Below are 22,139 nucleotides of genomic sequence, written 5' to 3'. Positions count from 1 at the left end.
ACGTGCACCCTAATTGAGAATGACTTAACAAAGTCTTCTGGTGTGTCTCTAAGCCGTGAAGCACTATCACGTAACAAAGCTCCTGAAACTAATCAATCCTGACATATCTCAGCCGCTTGTGCTCCTCTGTGCTAAAGGAGAGCTCTTTAAAGGCTCAGCACAGGCTTTTCTTGAAGGTACTCTTCATTGTTTTTCAGGGAGACTCATCCTGGCTGCCTCATCCTCATTCATTACCTGCAGGTCCAGCAAGTTCTCTCTCTCTCTCTCTCTCTCTCTTGCTCTCTCTCCCTCTCTCTCTCTCTCTCTGTGAGTGTAACCAGAGGATGTGTCAAAAACAACACGGCTGACACGAGAAACCTGCCCAAGCATCATTTAACACATTTAGTAACCATAATAAAACCTCAGACACGAATTCTGAACTGATTTTGGTTAAAAGTGCATTTATCCTACAGAACTTTACCCAAGACCATACAACAGACATAACATAGAAAGACTGTGGATAAAATGTGTCTTGAATATCTATTAATATTCAACCAATAGATAGCTTAACAGCACTTAACACTGATTGAGAAAACAATATTTATGCTAATTTTCTTAACGAAGCACCACTTCAAGACCACGAGTGCTCAATGAATGTATATCAAGTGGATATTTTGCTGACATCATGATGTCACGTTATATGGGAACAAAGTAGCAAAGAGAAGGAACAATCTGTTATTATTAAGCTGAAAATTAGCCTTGTGCTCTTTGAGCTTTTGTGTAGATTGCCAAGGATAAAAGAAGGAGTTCTCAGTTGAATCATCTCCACTCTTGAGGACCAACTACAAGAACCTTAGTCATCTCTTTCAGTCAATAAATACCAAAGAAATCATTCCAGAAGCTCTCTCACCCTTTCAAATCTAATCTTGCACATGGTATGCCTCTTTCACACTTCGCTGCCCTTGAAGTTACAGAGAACAGCATTGGGTTTTCTTTAAGAGCTTCTCAATGGTGCATGATAAAGCTGCTTATAAATAACTAGCCATCAAAATAGTATCGTGAGCGGTGTCTATTTTTTCCTTGCTTTTCATTTCATTTCGTTTTAAGTTCAAAAGGAAGGTTTAAGCTGTGATGCTGTGTAAATGTCACCCATACACCGAGAACCTGAGAACAGAGCTGTTTAAATAACTGCTCCCATGAGGGCAGACCATGAGGCACACAGAGGCAGACATGACATTGCTTCTTGTCTGTTTGATTAATGGCCCAGAAAGTCATTAATAAAAGCAGTCCTTAATATCTTATAGTCCTTAGCATAATCTACAAATATCTACGAAGATATTCTACAAAGTATATCCAGTCTGTCTAGATCTGATATTTCTGAATTAGATAAAGTACTTGTACTTATTTCTTTTACAGTTTACTCCACTAGGCTTACAGGGTCATAGGCTTCCAATTCTAGTTATTGCTAATGCCTAATTATTCTGCTATTAGTATTTGATTATTAGTGCCCATGGGGAATGTGGTAGCTTACAGGTTATGGTGTTGGTCTATTGACCGGAAGGTTGTGAGTTTGAGTCCCAGGTCCACCAAGCTGCCGCTGCTTCCCTGAGCAAAGCCCTTAACCCTCAATTGCTCAGTTGTATGATAAAAATGTAAGTCACCCTAGATGCCAAATGTACTCAACAGACACTATTCAGTAATAGAAAAGGTTAACCCATGCTGAGACAAGGCAGAACAAATGTAGTTCTTTTAACTTTTATGCTCTGACCCCAAATTCCTATCTAGGGATCTGCTAAGGAAATAATTTCACTGTGTTGTAATGTATATGTGAGAAATAAATCCTTTTTCTTCTTCTTCTTCTTCTTCTTCTTCTTCTTCTAAATCTTCAAACAAAACCTAAAAACAAAGAACTCCCCTATCTCTAATTATTCCACATTACCATATAAGATGTAATTAAAGTTTGCAACCCAGACTTCATCTGAACACAAAGTGAGCTTGGCTATTGCTAATAAGCAGTTGGTTCAGAGGACTTTTCTTCTGAAGAGGAAGATAATTGTAGATCCTGTCAAACTTTGACGTACTACGACTTCGGTGTCCAGATTTAATCCATCAGGAATGCAATGCAAATCTGTCTTCATGTGGTCCATGCTGTAATTAACAGTCAGAAATAATGACCAGTGGTGTATTTCCGAATCTGCTAGATGGGATGAGTCAAAGCTGTGAAGCATGGGGTGGATTTTAAAGATAAGGTAAGATAAGAACTTTCTTTTAAGAAAATTCTTTGCCAGAGACAGAAAAATAAATATAGGTACATATATACAGCATTATACACTGGCAACAACAATGACAGTAAATATTTCACATGACATTATTATTGCACATTGTATGATATTAGCAAACATACAGTCGAACCTCTGCAATTTAATTCGTTCTGGAGGCAAGTACATAAGGCAAAAATTTGTATTGCGAAACTAATTTTCCCATAAGAAATAATGTAAATGCAGATAATCTGTTCCACCCAAAAATACTTACAAAGAACTGACCCAAGCCAAGCATTCCATGTCAAGGGTCCTCACAGGAAATTGTGCCACCAAGCTTGAGCTAAAAATAGAACAGACCACCCAGGCCACCAATCTGTCAACAACAAAACATGCGGAAAATCACCTAGCTATTGAACGCATGCCGAAGGCAACGTTGGTATCGTGGATTGACTCTTTCGAAACAGCTTTCACTGACTGAAAAAAAATTTGTAAAATTCGTAAACATAATTCGCTTGGCTTTCCACTGATGCAAACAAGTTTTGAACAGCACTCACACCAGCCCTTTGCAGATAAGATTGGACACTCCTGATCTACATTGTCACCCAAAGGCCCATTATGAGCAACCATCAGTCATCTTCTTCAGTCTCATGTTATGTTTCCGATTTCCAAGTTAATCATTTTATCAGGCTAATTGATTATTAGAAAACATTTTGCAATTGTTCTAGCACAGCTGAAATATTTTATACTGATTAAGAAAGCAATAAAAGTGGCCTTCTTTAGGTTAGTTTAGTATCTGGAGCATTGGCGGTTGTGGGTTTGTTTACAGGTTCAAAATGGCCAGGACGATCTTTCTTTCTTTTCCTGGTAAGAACTTATCTTACCAGGCTGCGAACTACTTCCTTCAACACAAACTGGATCTAACCAGAACAGAAAAGGGAGTGGGAGACCACGGTACACAACTGGAAAACAAGGACATTTCCAAGTGATTTGAATGGTAGTGTACATCTTTTTACTTTGCAGTTAACTGTCTTTTATGTTTACATCTGCAGCATTTTACCATTGCACCTTATTTATAACAAAACTGTGTACTGGTCAGTGCTGCTTGTCAACTATTGTGCTGTACTGTCTTGCACTTGTTGCTCACGTACTTTTCTGTACTACTGTGTAGTGTACTTAGTTCTGTGTTGTCTCCTGTAGCTCTGTTTTATGTAGCATCATATTCCTGGAGGAACGCTGTTTTATTTCATCAGCTGTATATGGTTGAAATGACAATAAAGGCCTCTTGACCTGACGTGAGAATAGAATAGAAGCGCAAAACACTGCAGAAGACTGGGTAAGATAAGGCACCAAATTCATGAGGTAATAACTGGTGGAAGCACCTTTTATTTGAATTACAGCCACTGTAATTGGTAGTATGCTTGGTGTCACTGTCGTATTATTTTTTTCTGTATTTTGCACCATCCATCTTCTCTTATATCCTAGTTCCCAGATGAAAATTAACATCTCTGGGGAAATGAAGAGACTGAAACAGAAAGATAGCAGGAATGGCTTTTAATCTTTTTGGCTGTTTTGCTGATGTGGCTTTTATTTTTTTAGAAGCCGTCACACCAGGCCAGATTTGTGCAGAACCTGGCGATGAATGTTGTTGCATTTGATAAGGCTTTGCCCATTTAGACCCACAGCTTCTTTAAAGTTACCATATTTATCAATCGTTCTGATGAAAATTCTTCTTGCTTGGTTTTTAGGCATGACCTAATCTAGACCGTGGATGGTCATCCTTTTTCAAACTTCAGTTTCCTCCTCCTTAAACAATGCCCTCAATAGGTGGCAGAAGGTGGGCAGTTAGGACCATCAAAGTGTACCAGTAAGTCAATATAATCATACTTAACATCCATTTCTGTCAAAGACTGTCAAAGACTTTTGGTTGTGAAGCACCACTAGACTCATAATCCCACACCCACCATGATTTATAGTCGGCTGAGTGCTTAAGATCCTCTCCCAGCGTCCTCTTCATATAGACTCAGTTCAAGACCTAGCATCACTAAGCTGCCACTTTTGGGCCCTTAAGGCAAGGCTTTTAACCCTTTTTGCTCCAGGGGTGATAATGACCTTATGCTCTGACCCCAATTTCCTAACAAGGAAAGGATTCACAAATAAATGCTTCTTCTTCTTCTTCTTCTTCTGCTTCTTCTTCTTCTTCTGTGAAAAGCTTTTTTGTCAAAATATTCTCCAGAGCATCTCTAGAGCTCTGGTTTATGACTCTTGACTTAAGATCATCCTGTCCTCTCACAATTTCCTGACCACAACACTGTTCTGCCTTGTCCTTTCTGGTCCCCCACGGGAATCTTGTTCTTCTCTGCTGACTCACTCTCTGTTTGTTTCCTCAGCATGCCATTTGCACGCCTCTGACTAAAACCATCATCTACAAGCAATTTTTCATTGTGAATATCCTTTCTCTGCCAACACAACAATTTAATAAACAATCTTCTCATGATTTTCAAGACTTATTCTTAGCTTTCGACCTATTTTGTCTATATACTTCTGCTCAGCTAAAAAAAAAACAAAAAAACAGCCCTACTTTTGTATTACGTTTGTACACTGTAATGAGCACAACTTCACTCAGTTATCATGACACTATGAAATCATTTTATGGCTATTAAGCGTAGAGTGTATTCTTCCTGTGAAACCTACAAAAAAGACCATGGCCACCCCAATAATAACTACATGACAATCACACAACACTCTTCAAACAAACATAAAGTGTCAATTATTGTGTTTTTCTTCTTCAAGGCTACATTCACATTACCAGATGACACTGATCGATTGATATGTGGGATATAAGACATGAATGAGAACCATCAGATCGGAACATATCTCTGTGGTTGGCAGCATCCAGAATCCCGTAAGCCAGAAGAGTGGCAACACAAAAATGGAGGCCAACAACAATGGTAACTTCAGTGATATTGTTGATTTACTTGATATTTGTAGGAATCCATCTATGGAAAACTGGAACCTATTGAAACCAAGTAAAGTTCAAAACAGTTGCCCAAGAAATCAGTGTATACAGAATTCACAAGGAGTTTCAAGGAACCTGTGCATTGAGATTATAAACACATATGGGTCACTTGCAGTTATAAATGTCAAGAAGCTTGTAAGTCTAACAGTCATGGCAGTGAACAGTCCATCTCCCACAGCTCTCAAGCTGGTTCTAGGACCCATACTGCAGGACTATAAAGTGAAATCTGGGGTGCAAGTGTCCAAAAGCACCGCAAGATACAAGAAGACAGATTATGTAGTGCTATAAGTTTAAGCAGGACTTAACCCAGTGTAGCTGACTGAATGATGTCATTTATGCCAAGAACTTTGTGTGACTAAGGGCTCAGCATTGGAGCTCCAGGGTGGAGTGAGAATAAAGCATTCTCCATATCATCAGGATCTCAGTTCAAATACCAACAGTGCCAGAGACATCATGGGTCAGTGGTCCAGGAGAGCAAACCTTGCCTTGGAATTCCTGTTAATTAAAATGACACTGTATGTGCTTGTGAGGTGAAATTAATATGAAAGTAATTAGTCTCTCAGAGTCTGATTAGCTAGGATGCTGCATGAGAAGAAAAAAACCCTCTATCCCAGGGGACTTGGGGCACAAGGAAGGGGACACCAAGGGCAGGGTGCCAATCCATCACATGGCACAACCACATACACACACACTCACACATCCATATATACACTACAGACAATTTAAAGATGTCAATCAGCTTCCAACAAATGTTTTTGTACTGAAGGAGGAAACCAGTATACCCCGAGGAAACCAGGGAGAACATAACAAAAACAAGAAATGGACCAGTTAATAAGCCTTGAGGGATGACTTTTGTGATATCTATGGTAGCACATCTATATTTATCAACAGATCCAATGAACTGGAGTCTATCAGAGAGAGAAGGAAGAAGAGTCGAGCTTCACACTGCAATTTGGTCCAACAGACTAAAAATACTGGGCACCAGAGTCAAACAGAAAGGAATAATTAGTAACCCTTTTAAATCTCAGTGCTGTGTAGAAAGATTCGAAAAGGAAAGTTGACAGAAAGGTCATTCTGCATGGTAAGCACTCATGCTGGTAGTTTAAATAGAAATATGAACAAAGAACGACCTCCTATTACAGAAATCAAGAATATAAATATAAAACCCGAGTTTTTTAAGAAATGGTTCGAGGAGAGGAGTTTTAAGGAGTCTGGAAACATAATCGAAAAATAAGGGGACGGTGATGAAGTAGGAGATGAGGCGTGAGATAACAGATGAATCGACCTTGATGAGGAAGGTTGGGGCAGGACCCATCTGGCAGGTGGAGGAATTAGATTTAAAAATAAGTACAGGGTATGATCCACTGGGTACAATGTGGGTCAAGAGTGCAGAAAGATTCAAGGAAAACAGGAGACTGAGAGGACAGAGGAGAAATGTTGGGTAAAAAATCTTGACACGAATTGAAGAAACTAAAACAAGCTTGAAATTGATTCACAGATTTAAAATCGAATTTAATAGATTGCTTAAGAAAGTTAACAATAATGTCGATGAGGGTTTGGCGCTCACTACTGCCTTACTGTAAGATGACTGACCAACATTTAATTCTTCTCTGTATCGGTCATGGTCGCATTTGTACAGTGGTTCTTATTCAGAGGACAGAGGAATTTTTCCAAAAAGTGGTATGAGTGTACTGGACTATTTATATCTTAGGATGTACAAAAACATTGTAAGCACTGGAATGATTATATGATGACTACATAACAAAGAGATTACTTAAACCAACAAAGAGGAAGTCAGTAGTGTTGCCCAGAAAGAGAAAGGGTAATTGGATTAAGTGTTACAAAATGATGAGTGTTTTCTTGCAAGGTGACGAGTGAGGAAAGCTGAGATTAAGCTCATTGAGGTGATTAGTGATACTAACAGGAGATCCAAAAGTAGAAACCCCTTGCCTTGACAAACTCAACGTTTGCTGTGTGTAAAATTTGTTCAGAATTAACAGAATTGAACTCTCTGCCTGGGCAATCGCTTGCATCAGTGCTGGATTTGTTTAATTACTGCTGAAAGCTCTCAATCTTTTCATTTTTATTTGATATGTTTTATGTATGTGATCAAAAAAAGTTACAATATTCCAAATACTCCATTAAAAAGTTGACTTCACACCCACTCAGTCAACTGGTTTATTGTGATCAAGTTGATCCAGAGCCTAATACTGGGAACACTGGGAACAATGAGGCAGGATTACACTTTGTATGGCGCACCAGGCAAGTACCAGTCTATTCACACATTTATTCATACCTAGGGGCAATTAACTAACATTTTCTCTTTTTTTGTGAGGAACTAGAGAACCACAAGGAGGAAAACCATGAGGACAGGATTGAGTGGAGGATTTTTCAAGCAGCAGTGATACCCATGATACCACCCACATTTTCAATAATCCCCAAGCTTTTTCTTACACTACAGGCATGTTTTTCTTCTGAAAACCATAGATTTCATACATTACTACTGTAAAAGGTGTGATATGAAATTTCAGTCAGTTAAGGCTGGGGCTGACTATCTCTATTTTAGCATTTTCCCATATTTTTGTATATTTACAAAATGTTCTGCATAGTCACTCTTTCGGTAACTTTTTTTTAAAGTACACTTGTGCAAATCTGTATTTATGTAAGCAAACAGGACCAATTAGTCTAGCATTTAGATACGGCTTAGACCATAATTATCTCCATAATTAGGTGATAAGTGATTCACGGAATCAGCACTTTAAAAAAACTGGACATTCAGTGTACACACAGGAAAGGAGAAGCACAAACTTACCAAGAGAGTGGGAAATTAAGTTGAACTACATTTACTGCGGTTGCTAATGGCTTAGAAGCAATGGTACATACTGTACCTGCAGGTTAAGTACACAATGCACAGATTACATATCATTTGCTGTGGAGTGTTTTTAGTGCTTGTATTATGTAAGATGGAACCATTCAAAGTGGAACAGGAAGGCACACATTATCATTCCGTTATATTTTTCATTTCCATGATATCAAGGTCAATAACATAAAATGATACATTTTTCAGACATCCTTATCCAGAATAACTCGTTTTATGCAAATGAGTGTTGAGGGCCTTGCTCAAGGGCCCAACAGTGGCAGCTTGGTGGACCTGGGATTTAAACTCACAACCTTCCACTTAGTAGGCTAAGACCTTAACTACTAAGCTATCACATCATGGTTTACAGAAATATTTGTACATATATGGCTGTTTGCAGAGTCTGAATTGGCGCAAACTTTTGGTTTGTTTGCTGTTAGGTTTGGTTTTATATTATTGTTGGTTTTTCGTTTCACCCTGTATACGTTTGGAATCGCAGTGCAGGGATAAAACCACAAAAGCAGTGCTAACTCTGCTTCTCAGCATGAAAGGTAAAAAAATTAAATTACAAGTGTGAAATGTTCCTCTACCTGGGGATAAAAGCAAGGTTTAGAACAGGGGTGTCCAATCATATCTGCAAAGGGCCGGTGTGGGTGCAGGTTTTAATTCCACCTGAGCAGAAGCCACACCTGATTCTACTGAAAGCCAAGATCACTTGATTAGCCGGTTGGAATCAGGTGTAGCTTCTGCTTGGTTGGAATGAAAACCTGCACCCACACCGGCCCTTTCTGGATAACATTGGACACCCCTGGTTTAGAACAACGATAAGCCAGGATTAAATGCAGTGTGAGAAGTATGTACAGAGACAACAAAAAAATCACCTGAGCACTGAGAATATGCAGCTAGTAACGATAAAAATAAAATAGAAAATAGCTAGTTTAAAATAATTTGTGTGTCACATGCAGTATTTTTTTTCTGTTCATCTGTCCAAATGTCCAGATTCTTGCATCTACAGAAAAAATGTGACCCACAATCCAAAATCCACTGCATGTTGGTTCACATTTGGTTCGAATCAGAATTAAATCTCTCTCTCTCTTGCTAGAATCAGACTGTAGTAGAGTTTGACTAGAAACAGTAGACCATCTGAGCTGAGTTCTACACTTTCTGTGTTGTCACCAAGACAGGAAAAAAGGATTAAAATCAAACATAGTGAAGTATCTTTTTGTTTCTGCACTGATCAAACTCCAAATCAAGCCAAGCTGACAAAAGCGATTCACCAAGACTACAAGAAATCATCCCTCTCAAGATGCTTACTGCCTTCATCAACCTCATAACAATTGGGGAAACCGCAGCATACGTTCCATTATACATTATAGACCGACGCCGACAATGACTTCATGATGCACCTGACTAGTATCCACAGCAACGATATTGAGACAGGAGATCTGTAGTGTTAATGACTGAGAAAAGTGCACTTATGCATATCACTATACTACATATGAACTAGAATCTACACACTAGTAGGACACTGAAGAAGATTGAAGAGCAAGCTCAACACGTATAGTCATCAGACATCAAGTTCAAGTTTAAGAGAAGACACCAAGACACCAAGCTGTAAGAGGAGCTTTTTTAGAAGAACCCACAGCTGATAACATCTCGTTTTAAAACCTTAGTGGGAAAAAAGCCCCTGGGGGATTCTCACTGGACTGGTAATTGAATGCACATCTTCTGGATGAAATAGTGCAGTACTCTGAACGTGAGATGCATCTTAATGAATGTGAGTGTAAGACATTTTTTTAGGGGAAAAAAAGGAACCATTTCAAAAAAAGTAAACCTAATGGATCGTGTGAAGTTTTGTCTGTGAAATCGATATACAGGTCTCTTCAAATCTACACAAATGTGCTTGTTATTACCATCATCCACTGCTGTCTTGGTTGAGCTACGATCTAACATGTGAATGGCTCTGCCTTTGACGGTGTATCGTCAGCATGCTAATGGAAACTTCTCAAAAAACTATTAGGACATGAAGTATTCAAGTATCTGAAGCAATGATTGCATACTTTTTTTTTTTTATTTGTGATTTATTTTATATGAACATCGAAAGCCTCATCCAGCATCTGGAGCTGTATGCATGAGAAGTTAGACGTAAAATAGGTTCACACGACCTTAAGAAAAACTCCACCTTCACGTTAAATAAGTTTATACAGTAATATTTTTTGATGTGCTCAGGAATTCCTGCACCATTTTGTTGGCTGTTACAGTTTTTTCATTATTCCTACGAGAAATTAATAGCTAGCTGGGGGGGCATTGCTAGCTTCGTGATAGTGGAGTTTAATAATTAAAAACCTCAGGGTCAGGGATAAATTTTGCTGTCCAGAAGTTGTTTTTTTAATCTTCGCAAGTCAAATGTGCTGAGGTGTTCAATGACATTTTTATTATTAAAACTTGCAAATTACAACTCACAACACACCAGAAACCCAGCATAAATCCCACTGTACAAATATCAGCTGGTAGGCATTGTGGATAAAGTAGCATACAGGAATAAATGCTAAATGTAACCTAAACCAGGGATTTCTATAAAAAATTTCACTCTTAAGTTCATTACAATATACTGAATCTGAAGATCATGCTCGTAATAAAGAGTCATATGCAAGATATTTTGGATCTATATATATATATATATATATATATATATATATATATATATATATATACATATATATATTTCTCTCTCTCTGTCTACATACACTAGATTGACTGGTTGTTTTTCAGGGCTCGTGCTTGGCCCCTTAGTTCCAGCCACACCCAACACAATATTAAGCAGGTGGTCACAATGTTATGCCTGCTTGGTGTAATATACAGCTCTGGAAAAAAATAAGAGACCACTGCCCAATCTCCAGATTTAAACCATATTGAAAACCTCTGGAATGTCATCAAGAGGAAGATGGATGGTCACAAACCATCAAGCAAAGCTGAGCTGTTTGCTTTTTTGCATATAGAGTGGTATAAAGTTCCCCAACAGCAATGTGAAAAACTGGTGGAGAGCATGGAGCCAAAACACATGCAGATCGGGGTTATTCCACCAAATACTGATTTCTTAATGTTATTTAGCCAAAGCATTAACACAATTTGTTTACAAATGATTTGCATTTTGTTTTATTTGAGTTATTAAAGCTCTGCAAATACTGCATGATCTTGGGTTATTTTGATGTGTTGTCATTTCCTTTAAATATACACTCTAAATAACAATAGTTATATTTTCTTGCACCTGTAAGAAAAAAAACATAAGAAACTGATTATTTTGCAGGGGTCTCTTATTTTTTTTCCAGAGCAGTATATATATAAAGCAATAACGACATAAATGCATTTCCTTTCACATTCTCCCCTATATATAGGTCAATAAATCTAAAACATTAATATCTCACCTACACATCTACTTCCCACTTTCCTCATAAGCATACTTCCCACTTTACTGCACATTGTAATTCCTCTGACTGGTATCGATCCTTTTCTCGTCACTACTACAACACCATCTGAAAATAAAGTCTAGGTGATCTACATTTACAAAGCGTCTGTGGGATACCTCCTACCTCAATTTCCCCCAGAGGCCTTAATAAATTATTCACTCCTTTAGCCAGAGAGAACTCCAGGATCAGATCAATAGTGAGCTTTCTGCCAGTGCTGCACCTATATGTTTACTGCTCCGTCCATCCTGTCCAACGACAGTTACCAACGTAAACAGAGGTATTATTGAACAAAAAAGTGAGAGATGTACCATTTTGTTTACTCAAGGTCTGTGTGGATGTGGACACAGACAATAAATGATGGCATGCTATGTCATGGGTCAGTCCTTGTACAAAATGTCTTATTGACAGAATCAGGTTTATTTTTAGCTTCAGTGAGGGCTCTGTCGGATCCAGAGATTTATGACGGCACGGCAGGTCGCTTGGTGCTGTCATCTCTGAGACTTCGACCTTAAACAAGCCGTGATATGGTAGCATATGATCTGGTTAAATTTTTTCTTGTACTGTGTGGTCTTTAACACATCTACATGCCCAGAAAGACAGCAGAACTGTACCAAACGTTGAGAACTATAAAAAGCAATGTATATTTATCAGCATACACCTCTGCAAAAAAGCAGCTGCCAGCTGGTAGGTCCAGGTGGTGTAAACAATAAAACTACACGTGATAAGACCTCATAGACAGATAAGGGTAGATTTAGACACATACAGTACAGATTACAGTGGATATGCATGATGTCTTGTTGGGGTTTCTTTTGCCATTTGTCTCTGTGCCTCTGTCAAGTTCGGCATGCAGTATGAGCAGTGTGAGTTGCACAATAGTATGAAAGAACCATTCTGCTAGATCAGATAAAGGCTGAATAGGAGAGATGAGATGCATTTCTGGAAATACCAGCACAGAACTCGTGAAACATTCAGTACCACATCATCAGATTTTGAGATGTTAGAGTCTGAATGAGAGCTCATTTTGTACAAACTGCGATATGTGGTTACTGGTTCAACAAGAGGAGAAGGGGCGGAGCCATGCTATAAAGAGAATGGACAACTTGAGCACTGGACAATAATCTCAGTTTATGAATATGTACTGACTGATGATGACCTAATACAACAAAAAATGACAGACTGAAAGTTGAATACTGCAAATGTTGTGCTTTTTATATATATTTGTTTCTTATCAGCAGTATTTAGGAAAATATAATAGCTCTACTATGGTGCATTTGAGGTGAAAATAGTTATTATACACCATTACACCAAAGTCTCTGTACATTTGTAGACAAGGACATTTTATAACAACAAGACTCACAGAACAAATCAGTGAACGAATCTGAATGAATCTTTTTGCTTAACAGAATCAAAAGATTTGAGCCACTGGGATGAATCAGAATCAAAAGATTTGAGTCAGTAGGATGAATCAGAATCAAAAGATTCAATTCAGTTGGATGAGTCAGAATCAAAAGATTCAAGTCAGTGGGATACATCAGAATCAAAAGATTCGAGTCAGTGGGATGAATCAGAATCCAAAGATTTGAGTCAGTGGGATGAATCAGAATCAAAAGATTCGAGTCAGTGGTATGAATCAAAACTGCCAAAGTGCAATGTTTAAGACACTGTGTACAAGGAAAGTTCACAAATAGAGAAATGAGCATATTAAAACAAGTGTATTAATACACAACATATTAATGTAGTTTGTCTGGTGGCTGGAACTACTGTCAGAGATGCTTAATCAACATCAATCAGATTTAAGAAGTTGAAAAATACTGTGCTTTGGTATAACTGAACTCTAAAAAAGATGGATATTCGTTAGAGATCTATAAAGAAAGCTACAATTTACATGATTAGTTTGAAAGCAAAGTTATTCAGTTCAATTCATGCAATGGATACTGTCGCAAAGCAGCTTAAAAGGAATAAAATTCAGAATAAAATTGATAAAGTCAATTTAGATTTATTCCTAATGAGCAAGCCAGAGGAAACAGCGAAAAGGAAAAACTACCTGAGAAGACAAGGAAGCAGCTTTGAAAGGAACCCATCCTCATCTGGGTGACCCCATAAAGTGTGATTGTCAATAATTTCCTTTCTATAACTTTACACTATACAGTCGAATACAATCGTGTAACCAGAATCGCCATCAGTTATCAGTTACAGCCAGATATATCTCCATACATGATCTTTATATCTATCCACCCAAATAGCCCCTTTTTATTTTGTTTTTTCTGAGGAGTAACATTCTTCCAGGTCAACATATCCAGCCAACATTGGCCATACGCTCACTAATGAAGGCTAAAGGAAGATATTTCCACAGAACACTCCTACAAGGTGGACTAACAAGGTGTCTAATAAAGTGCAGTAAGTGTAAAAAAAAAAAAAGCAAACGTGGTGAACCTTGTACTAGCATCATACACGCTGCCATTTTAGTCACGTCACTGATGTACGGGATACAGTAGGGCTGGAAAACTGTGCATAGAAACACGTGCTCCGGGCAGTAACTCTGAACCAAGAAAAAGTGACCTATATGGCAGGAAAGCCTCATTAACCATCCACAGTGCGTATAATAATACTGTGTAAAGATCACCGTTGGAGTAGCTGAAGCGAACTTTGCACTTCTGCTTGTTAAAACATTTTAACCAGGACCGTAAATGGAACATCATAAGCCGTTGATGGCATCGGGTACACGATAATGTGTTACGTAAAAAAAAAACAAAAGGAGATTTTTGGAATATAATGAGCTTGGACACCAACTGTGCAGAGAAATATTGCACAGCACTAATGAGTATGTGGATTATGCGTGAATGTAGGAATTGGGGAAGTAAATTGGGCCTTTTGCTACAGTTTAGCCCCTTGGGTATAATTACACTTTCTAGCAGGTGCACACGGTTTCTGTGATAATCAACAAGGCCAATTAAAAGCTGACTTCCACTGGAAGCAGCAGAAGTTGCACTGCAAATACAAACCAGTGGCTACCATTCTCAAGGTATCTGTTTTATTAATAGGGCTGGGCAATACGATAATATAATATCAGTATTATCATAAATTGTGTGACAATTTATAACTTTTCTGAGATATTGCTGATATCTTTTTTTTTCTTTTCTTTTCTTTTTTTAAATCTTAAAATATGACGTGTTTCACGTTTTTTAATTAAGGGAATTTTTCTCCCTTTTTATTGTGATGCATTGTGCGTACTACAGAAATGCCTTCAAGAAACATTAGATGATATTTTTGTCATATTGCACACTTCATAGTGGTGCTTAATGGCTCCTATGAAAGTAGACACTCAGGGCTTTAAGAATTTGTAGATATTCATAAGGATTTCTGTTTTTCCTTAGCCTACTAGGGGCAATATATTCATAGAAAAGTCCCAAAAACACAAAAACGTGCTTGTTCTTCAGCATATACAATTTGAAGCCGTTATTTTCAACCACTAAAATTCAACAAAAGGAAAAACACGCGTCTCACATTGAAAGCCAACAGAGTCCTGACTCATTTTATATCAGATTTGTGATGATTTAATAATTCACTTGTTTATACAGATTGAATATGTCCAGTAAGTTGATTTTCAGATTTCAGAATCAAAAATAGGAAGTCTATACCATTATAGTAAAAAAAAAAACAAACAATTATATTAGCTAGTTATTATACAATACAATAATATTAATATTTGTGTCCTCAATATTGAAATCCAATTTAAATCAAATTTAAGAATAGTTACATATCAGTATCATCTTCTATTAAAAATAAACAATATTTTTCTGCCTGTGAGATTCCACAAAATACATCAAAACTCCTTATAAAAAACCTTCTGAAAATATACTGCTGTTTTAAGAGAGGCAAAAAGCCAGTTTTCTTCAGCGTGTGTCAATATACAAAAACCGTTTTCTATTGTGATTTTTCTGCCTTTTATTCACAAGGATAAAGGCTAATTTCATGTCTCGTTCAAACCTTTTCTGGACCATCCATTATTGCAGTAAAATTAAAGGACATTTTAAAATGCCTCTTCACTTCACATCCCAAATTCTCCCTGAAGTATTCTAACGCTGGTGACAAATTGTTAATAATGGCCAGAAGTCAGTGGTATCTCTATAATGCAGTACCAAAAAAAAAAAAAAAACACTTTCCTGAGAAAGGCCAGGGCAAGGAAGGTATTTGTGTAAAAGCATCCCAGAGAAAACTGCTGTTAATACACCTGTGCTCATTTTCTGTTTATATTACCATCTCAAGTGCTGTTTCCAGAAGTGTGTACAGCCATTTCTACAGTGCTTATGGCTCTGATTAGATACAGTCATGCAGAACAATCCTCACATGGCGTTCTAGTGAAGAAGTGCAACAGTAGTGTTTTAGTGAACAAATCTGTGTTTTAAGTGAACAAATTGTTCTTGTTCACTTCTATGTACTGCTTCATGTTTTTCTTTCATTTAAAATCTATATCGGGGTCTCCAACATGCCCATCACCTGTTCATCAATCAATTTCACACACAGCTAGCACCAAGCTAGCGTACATGGACGCGTTATATAAACTTAAATCTATGAGCAGGAATTGAAGTAGTTCGGATAAAGGATATAGAAAACACATGGCAGATCCATTCAATTTGGAAGCTGCTGGAGATTCGACAGCGTTAGGAATAGAAACATGATGCTGCCAGAGCAAAACTGTTGAATGAATCTATCCTGCTGCAGGACGATACAGGATGAGTGAGCTGTAGACATTTCTTATTAGTGCAGCTCAACACTGTTTTACATAAATTGCACATGCATATGAATGCCATAAAAATACTATTACTTAATCACATAAACTCCAATACAATTTTCAAAATTATTATCACCCTCAATATTAAAGATGTTCCCTTTTTTATGAAAAGAGTCTTTTTCAGTCTTGCTGAGGTCATCAGGGTATGTGCCAGGGGACTGTCAGTAACAATTAGCTGATAAATAACAGAATCCATGTGAATGAACAAAATCTGACAATAATAATTGATTATTTTAAAAGGTTCACACAAAAATAGCTTATTCGTCTGGTTTGGTTTATGGCAATAAGCTATGTAAATAAATGTTACTAATAATAGAACACAAGCAGCTCTTGGCCACCTTCATTTTTATTAAAGCAGCTCTCAAAGGAAAAAAAGGTTGGAGGCCCCTTATATATACCATTACACTAAAAAAAAACAATGATGTTAGTTTTATGGTTATTACACTATATAACATCCAATATTTCTTTGGACATTTTAAATGAATATGCGTCTTACTGAGAGAGATTTGGTGTTGAGTCTGAATGAGAGCTCATTTTAGACAAACTGGGATATGTGGTTACTGATTCAACAAGAGGAGAAGGGGTGGAGTCATGTTATAAAGGGAGAGTGGAGCACTTGAGCACTGGAGAGGTTTTATATCTAGCCTTTTCTATTTTTTTTTCTTCTCAGCAGTATAAATATAATAGCTATGGGGCATTTGAAGTGAAAATAGTTATTATACACCATTTTCTAGTCTCTGTACAAAGGATATTTTATAGCAACAAGACTTACTGAACAAATCAGTGAATGAATCTGAATGAATCAAAAGATTCCAGTCACTGGGATGAATCAGAATCAGAAAGATTTGATTCACTGGGATGAATCAGAAACAAAAGATTCAAGTCAGTGGGATAAATCAGAATCAAACGATTTGAGGCAGTGGGATGAATCAGAATCAAAAGATTTGAGTCAGTGGGATGAATCAGAATCAAAAGATTTGAGTCAGTGGGATGAATCAGAATCAAAAGATTCGAGTCAGTGGGATGAATCAAAATTACCACCATCAAAGTGCAATGTTTAACACACTGTGTGCATGAAAACCTGACATAATTTTACATAATAACATTAAAACATTACATTGAACTACAATAGTATAAGGTGATACAGTGACACAGCACTCATCACCTGTTATTCAAAGTAGAACCGCAAGATATAAAGATCCTGATCTCCTTTCATTGCTGTGGCCAATAATAAACAGTAATACACTGTGTATCACATGACCTGCCCCATGCCACAAATCTTGTCAAGAGTGTGTGAGCTGAAAGTGAATTTTAATATGCCCTAATCTTTGTCCTAAACAAATATTTAATATTATATACTGAATGATAAATTCACAGTTACTACACAAAATGATGATTAAACACGATGAAATGAATGAATGGGGACAGTGAGTCATAGCTGTACTCACATCTCACTCAACACTGGCCTGTGACACATTGAGGAAATAAGTCTAAAAGTTACACAGGAAAAGTTATGAACAACAGGAATCAGGTTATGTGCATGCTTAAATCGATTATCTAGGTGTGTCACAGAAACGTCTATATACTTTTCGAAAGTATATAGATCACCGCCTTAAAGAAATACAAGCACTTGCCTTTAATCCCTAAAGAAATCAGGGATAGAAAATGTGGACTGACAAAGGAAACGTTTTCTTTTCTCAATAATCATTTAAGCACTATCTACCCATTAGTTCCAGTGGAGGGAAATTGTAATTCTACAGCATATAAAGACATTCTTGACATGCAGGGGTGTGATGGTCAGGTGTCTTACAAACTTACAGTGAACATATAGGCCATAGAGTGTATACAGTACATGATGTTCCTTACAACACTGGTGAGAAGTGAGAATTGTGATCTCAGGTATAAGTCATTTGTCATCAAGAATAAGGAAGTTTTGTGGTAAATGTCATATTGCAGTATATTTAGTACACACTGTATGACTGCAATGCACCTAGTACACAACTCTGAACTACATAATATTTCCTTATGTAAAATGAATAGTGTGTTATTTAAAGTTCCGATGTTGTTATTTCAACACAATACATCAGTGTTCTCACTTCACAACCTATCATGAGCTGTTATTTTAAAATATTTTCACAGCACAAGCTATCGGCAAGGCTAATTTATTAAATATAAGCGTGATAAGCTTATAAATCCTTTTTCAGTAGAATTCCTCAGTACACCATACATTGCTGTAGTGATATTTGTCGACATATATACATCTGATGTTCACCGTGTTCATTTTGACTATGTGCATTTTGATGGGCAAAGATAAAATAAATACATGACACCAGATGTAATCATGCACAGCACAGACATGTCCACTTTGCACCATGAGGCTGAGTAATTATGCATAGCAACAGATAGACTAGTCAGTAACTACATACCTGCAAAATGCACGTGCATAGAAGGTGAGCACGAATCCATGCAATAACACAGACTCCCGCCCCCCCGGATTGATTTAATATGCAAACACTAATTTGAACTAATCTGATTTATGCATTGATTTGTTACAAAGGCTCGTTCACAGTATTGCGGCCAGTGCTATGGTGCGTTATTAAATGAATGGTACTATCCACATCAAATATGTCTGAAACAATATGTTTACAATGCACAACAGCCCAAGGTCAATTAGGATGCACTATGGGTTTTTTTTCTCCCTGCCACAAATAGAATCTAGGTTGCATCCATTAAGCACATTATGTCTATTTATAGATGAGGTCAAGCTTGGCTTTTTGTACTGACAAAATAAAGCTGGATTTATTCTAGGATCAAATCTACACCGTTTCCCCCTCCCCATTTTATTCTTTGCTCGTCTATATATTTTGTGATTTTTATTTTTGTCATCCCTGTCCATAACAAAACATCAGTGTCGAATAACCTTTCACTTAAATGTTGATTAAAACAATGCTCTTCTTCCCTGTCTGTGTAACGCACGTGACGTGCTGTCGGTCTGCACCCGAAATGAACGGGCAATGCGCGCGCAACGAAACGGAACAATGCCGCTAATATTGCACGTGAAATCCGGAACACTGGTAAACTTGGGAGAAATGTTAAACGTGTCTTTTGCATTTTTCCATTTATCTGCATGGTCATCGTGGTCCGTTATCTTGTTTTATCCCCCACTCCTGTCTACATTCTATAGTGTTTACGGCAACAATAACCGTCGCTAAACGAGGAACTTTAAACACAAAGCCGCAGCTGAGAGAAATGTCTGAGAGAACTTACCGAGCAGGCTATACGAAACGTTTTTTCCATCACCAGAGAGAAAAGTCCTTGTATATACTCAGAGCATCCTTCCTGCTCGGGATTGTCTCTCGAGCTCTCGCGCGCTCGGACAGTTATCGTTAATTCCAGTCCGCGTGCATCTGAGGCGCTGCTGCGACGTCACGCGTTCGCTTTTCATTAGAAACCGTAACCAGGAAACACTGATTTTTCCCCCCCCGATCCGATACCCAGCGATACACGGTCTAGCATCCCGATACCGATACCGCTAGAGGAGACTGGGGTCAGTTGTCACCTAACACTGTCCAAGTTACAGCGACACTCACTGTATACCTGACCAGTAGTATTAGGCTATTAGTTGTGTCCCAAATCACACACTACACACTATGTACCTACACTATGCACTATGTAGGCATCCGCAATAGTGTATAAATTTTATATGGGTAAGTATCATCGCAAAACAGTATCTTAATAACCAGACGTTTATGCCCAGAGGATGGCAAATGACCATAACTTTAGTAGAATTTTTTAAATGTTGTAAAATAAATCACACAACATGGGTTCATTTAAAAGGCATTTGTAAGATTTGTTAAAAAAAATTTTCTCATCCAGTGACAGAAGTGGTAGCCCCGCCCCTTTTCTGCTTCCTAAGCAAAGCTGAGACCATTGAGTGTATTAAGTGTCCAACATCCCACACCTCATAAGCGCATCATCTGGATACTTCAAGTGCACTACTTCTTATTAGAATTTTCAGTGTGATACTCATTCACACCATTCATACTAGCACAGGGGTCCCTAAACCTTTATCCTGTGAGGGCCACATCATTTTTCCTTTCTTTAATGGGGGCTGTACCAGAAAATTACGTGGGTTGGAGTGACTACTAGTATTATTGTGGAGATTTTATGATTTTATTATGCCTCCTAATGCTAAAATAGTTTGGGGACCCCTGGCCTAGCATAATGTGAGGTCTCAATACACACACCCCCACCCAGACTGTAAGGAGCTAAAAAGTTGAAGTAAAACTATTTCAGATGTAAAGAGCCAGAAAACACAGACCCAAGAAGATTCGGACAACAATATGCACAAAGCAGGCATGTCTCAGTGACTGGAGAGCTCTTCATAAATAGACCCAGACACAGGTGGGGCTGATGGCCCTTATTATTTAATTAAGACCATGCTCTTTGGCTCCGTCTGGTAGCAGGAGATGGTCTGCCAATGTTTCTGGCTCTCTGCCTCCCTCTAATGATGGACTTTATGCTTTCAATTTATTTAATATTAAATTTAAGGATAAGTTTGAAACAGTTATGATTCTAGGTTACTGATCAGAAGGTCAGGGGTTCAAGCTGCTACTGTTGGGCCCTTGAGTAAGGCCCTTATCTACCTTTGCTTGATCAAGGGACCAGTAGTGGCAGAATGACAGTCTTGAGGCTTGAACTCCAACCTCCTGATCTGTAACCCATAGACTGAACTCCTGAGCTACTACTGTCCTACTTCCGGCGCCGCAGCAAGTGGCAGCCTTTCCAGCAGCTCCGTGCGTACCTTACTATTTATTACTTATTAAGCACATAACAGTTTTTGCACATCGAATCGGTCTGTAACCTTAAACACTTGTCTTGCACATTACTGTTTTTCATCTAATTCTCCATATTTATTCCTAAATCTCTGTATTTAGTATTTTTCTTATATATTTTCTTATATTGTTATATTCTGCTATATTTTGTAATATTTTATGTTTTGTTATCTATCTATCTATCTATCTATCTATCTATCTATCTATCTATCTATCTATCTATCTATCTATCTATCTATCTAAAAATGTTATCATAATTTGCTTCTCAATTATAAATCACTTTAGATAAAGTCTGCTAAATGAATAAATGTTTTACAATAAATAAATACATTTTAGGGATCACTGATATAGGAATATAATATAATTTGTGATGGGAATAATAACAAAGCTGATTATTTCCTTGGAACACCACACCCAGATGTGCCTTATTTCTTACACAACTACCTTTTATTCCCACGGTTTAAGTATGGTTTCAGATTTTCACTCTAAGATGTATACACTTGCTTAGAAAATTCTCTGGAACAGTTATTCATCTCTTGGCATACATAAACTAGAACCGAGGCATGCTATTTTAAAACCTGTTTTTGGCTCCCAGTTTATAATAAAGCTGTCTCAACAGGTATTTTTCAGCTTCTGTTTGCCTGTGGATAAGGTTCTGCTGTGTTCCTTTTCTAATTGCAGAAGAGAACATGTTTTACATATGTTGGAGTTCTATTTTCTCTTTGAGATATTTTTTGCACTGACAGGTACGCTTTTAGAGCCATTTTGTGTCCTCTGATGAAGGCTTTTAGTTGTTCTCAAATTGTCAGTAGACTTATTTTTGTCTATTACACACAGAGAAACCATGGCAAGCAGAGGGGTGAGGTATGAGCACTGAAAATGACAGAGAAAACTGGGAAAGCAGGAAGCTTAATGGATGATGAAGAGCACCT

The 22,139-nt window shown here is 37.7% G+C and overlaps 1 protein-coding gene across 1 annotated transcript in view; it reads right to left on the bottom strand.

The window, feature by feature from the left end:
* The window catches only part of pkib (protein kinase (cAMP-dependent, catalytic) inhibitor beta), a 28,440-nt gene extending 8,516 nt beyond the window's left edge, over nt 1-19,924 (bottom strand). Inside the window, exon 1 of the mRNA XM_058378594.1 lies at nt 19,640-19,924. The gene's annotated coding sequence lies outside the window, so the exon portion shown is untranslated. The remainder of the gene's footprint in view (nt 1-19,639) is intronic.
* Between the last annotated feature and the right edge of the window lie 2,215 nt (nt 19,925-22,139).

This window comes from Hemibagrus wyckioides, linkage group LG25, assembly GCF_019097595.1.
Source record: "Hemibagrus wyckioides isolate EC202008001 linkage group LG25, SWU_Hwy_1.0, whole genome shotgun sequence".
NCBI lineage: Eukaryota > Metazoa > Chordata > Actinopteri > Siluriformes > Bagridae > Hemibagrus > Hemibagrus wyckioides.
The sequence above is the reverse complement of the archived record's forward strand: the minus strand, read 5'-3'. Positions and strand labels throughout refer to the sequence as shown.